The 3,184-nt window shown below is 38.3% G+C and overlaps 1 pseudogene; it reads right to left on the reverse strand.

Moving 5' to 3' along the window:
* Positions 1–1,360: 1,360 nt before the first annotated feature.
* On the reverse strand, positions 1,361–2,584 carry LOC104865864 (annotated as a pseudogene).
* Between the last annotated feature and the right edge of the window lie 600 nt (positions 2,585–3,184).

Consider the following 3,184-nt stretch of genomic DNA (forward strand, 5'->3'; position numbering starts at 1 on the left):
CAAATGGAATTTTACCATTACATTCTGGTTCCAGAATCTAAACAAAATGTCCAAGGAAAAGAGAATATTTGGATGAAAATACTAAACACTTCGAGGCATCTATCAAAATTTATCGGAGGCTTGAATGACCAAAGTTGTCTCAAGCCAGTTTCTAAAGTAGGGAATAATGCTTAAGACACTTACTCACATACAAACATGGGGCTGATGAAATGCCAAAAACAGGAAGAGGCTAGAACAACTATGAACAACCTTCACAGAGAGTAAAATAGCAGCAACATGATAGCTTCATCCGATGAAGCTGAAGACCAATATCTCAATGGCACTGGCCTATCATCAAGTCAAGAATCTGGGTAGGCAGCTCTTCAATGAGAGAGTAACACGGCCATTCTAAAGAGGCATATCCATGTTGAACAACATATGAGAATACTGCCTATAGATTCCCCAGGGGACAGAGTGGTCACTGGTGGGGGGGGCGAAGAAAGAAAAAAGAAAATTCTTGAAGAAGGGCAGAATCAACTGTCACAAGACCACAGTGCTTTCAAGAGGGGTTGGTCAGCAATATTTTATCAGAATTAAGACGTGTAAGATCGGTCAATACCATGTGCAAAATAAGCTTAACAAAGAATGAAGAAAAGCCAAAGTTGATAAGAAAATAGAGCTGTGGTGTCTCTCAGTGGTACAATGCTTACTCAGCATGCATGACACCCTGCATCCATTCCCCAGTACCTGGGGAGAGAGCAGGAAAAAAAAATGTATCATAGTAGTTTACAAGTATAGAGTGTAGATGGCTTGCATTTTGTCATTTATCCTATTAACAGGATTTTTCTCCTACTCCATCTTACTTTATTAAATATCTTGGCTACCAACTTTAAAATACAGATAGTCTGAGATTCAAATTTCAAAGAGGGTTCGGTAAAAGTGACTTATACCCTCTCAGAAGTCATCACAATTATTAACACTAGCTTTTAGTCTGGTAAAGAATCTCTTCTTAACAAAAGATTACAAGATCGTTTATATATGATGATTTCTTTTGGGTACCAGAAGTAGATTTTACTTCTGCATAGATTTGGGGGTTTTGCTTGAGCCCGTATTTTGGTGTTACATTGGCTTTCAAAGGGGTTAGTCACCTTCAATTTAAATTTTTAAAAAAACGTATCAATTTAACACTGCTTAAATACACATAGACAGACACACAAAATCAAGAGCGTCTTCATACTAAAAAATTTCAATCCAGTAATAGACATGTCTGAAAGGAGTCAAGTTCTTTAAATACCATCTTGTGGAAAAATAACTCCAAATATACAAAGAACAAAACAGATTAAGAAAATACTATTCTGAACAGAATGCTAGAGAAGGATCTTCACTGCTGATCAGAGGGGACAAATGGACTATATGAGAAATCTGGAAGACACTGAAACCCATGGTGGCTGCACGTGTTCCTCTCAACCCACTGAGTCAGGCCATAACTCTGCAGAGGTTTCTGTGGAAACCGGCCGTAATCTTGCATGGTGAGATTGCAGAATGCTGTGGATCTATGAACGTGTACAGTTCCCCTAAGGGACCTTGGTTAGAGTCCCCTGGGTCTTCTGTATGACTAAAGACACACCTGAGATAAATCTGCTTCTGCTGTTCTAGATGTGATTTTGACAATGTCAAAACCTCAGTCTTGGTTTTGGTTTGTAAAACAGGAATGATTTTGCCTGTTCTTTTCTCAACAGCCTTTCACCTCCCCAGAATCCTTGTCAAGAACATCTCTCTTTGATGAATAGGAAACAACTGTAGACCTCATTTCACAACTTAATTTATGTGACCCACTATTTTTCCAGAATGAACATGTACTGGAAGGAATCTTTGAATAATCTGAGATTTGAGAGAATACAGGTGTAGGTTTCTTACTGTCAAGTGTATTTTTATCAGAGACAGTTTGTTGAAAGCCACTGTTCAAGAAGAGGTCCCATCCCAGGCAGAAATGTTAGGGCTGATCTCTTCAGATTCAATGTCAACTTTGCTCTCATTTGGGGTAAGATTGTATTCTCTCATCTCTTCTCCAAGGGAAGAGAGCTTTTCAGTATCTTTGGATAAATCAGTTTTACTCTTATCAAGCACAGGATCACAAACTGTTGGAACAAATAGTGTAAGTCACTTTTATATGATCCTTTTCTAGTACAAGGTGCCTATTTAATGATTTAGTAGGAGTTAGTTCATAACCAACTGTTGTATTTAGTTGTAGTTTGAAGAGGACAGCTACTCATCTGAAGGTGTACAATAAACTTTTTTTGCAGGGGGGAGTTCTAAGTAGTATTTGACTCCTTTTTCCTCCATTTGCCTGCTCATTTGATGGCTCATCATCCTGCAAGAGTTCTTTAATCTCTTCCTCATGTGATGAGCTATTATCTCTCAGAAGCTCCTCAATCTCTTCTTTAGTGAGACTGAAAGGGCCATCATCTTCTTCTCCACCAGAGAGCTCCAGCAAGGAGTCATCCAATCCATCCTCATCCAAGGAGCTCCAAGAAAATGGGGGACTGTTTTGGGATAAGAAAGAGGCACCAGCAGATTGCTCAGAGGGCACTGGTGAGCACATCATATTGTGTGAAGCTGCTAGAGCGATCCCTGCCTTTGCCATGAGACCAAAGGGAAAAGATTTCAGCTCCCACTAGCTGTTCCTTTCCCAAGACTTGTCAAAGTGATAGACTCCCACCTTCCTCCAGAAGCCAGGCCAAAGCCTGGGTGAACCAGGGCAGCAGGAAAATTTTTTAAAAGGCCATTTAACTGCTCCAAGTGAAAGATACAAAAAGTGGATTCATTTACAGGACCTTTAGGGAACCACAATCCTATAGTATATAAAAAACTGGAGAAAATACCACAATTTTATGGCTAACAAAGAAACATAACAAATTGATAATTTATGAAGTTACCTAGGAAGTGAGAGGACATCAGAGGATAAAGCCAGTGCATTATAAAGTCTTCTATTTGGAATTTGAACGATGGGAATGAATTGCTTAAACAAAAGTAATTATATTGCAATATGAATATGTGTATGTTTTGAATAATAAAAATTAACTCAATCAGCCTAGTTAAAGCTTTTTACAATTTTTGCTTTTTATTAATATATTATTTGCAGTACATAATGATTATGTTCCTCTTGGAGAGTTTGTAGGTGTACATAACACGCTTCTATTATTTT

This window comes from Fukomys damarensis, unplaced genomic scaffold, assembly GCF_012274545.1.
Source record: "Fukomys damarensis isolate Sample0158 unplaced genomic scaffold, DMR_v1.0_HiC HiC_scaffold_5, whole genome shotgun sequence".
Lineage (NCBI taxonomy): Eukaryota > Metazoa > Chordata > Mammalia > Rodentia > Bathyergidae > Fukomys > Fukomys damarensis.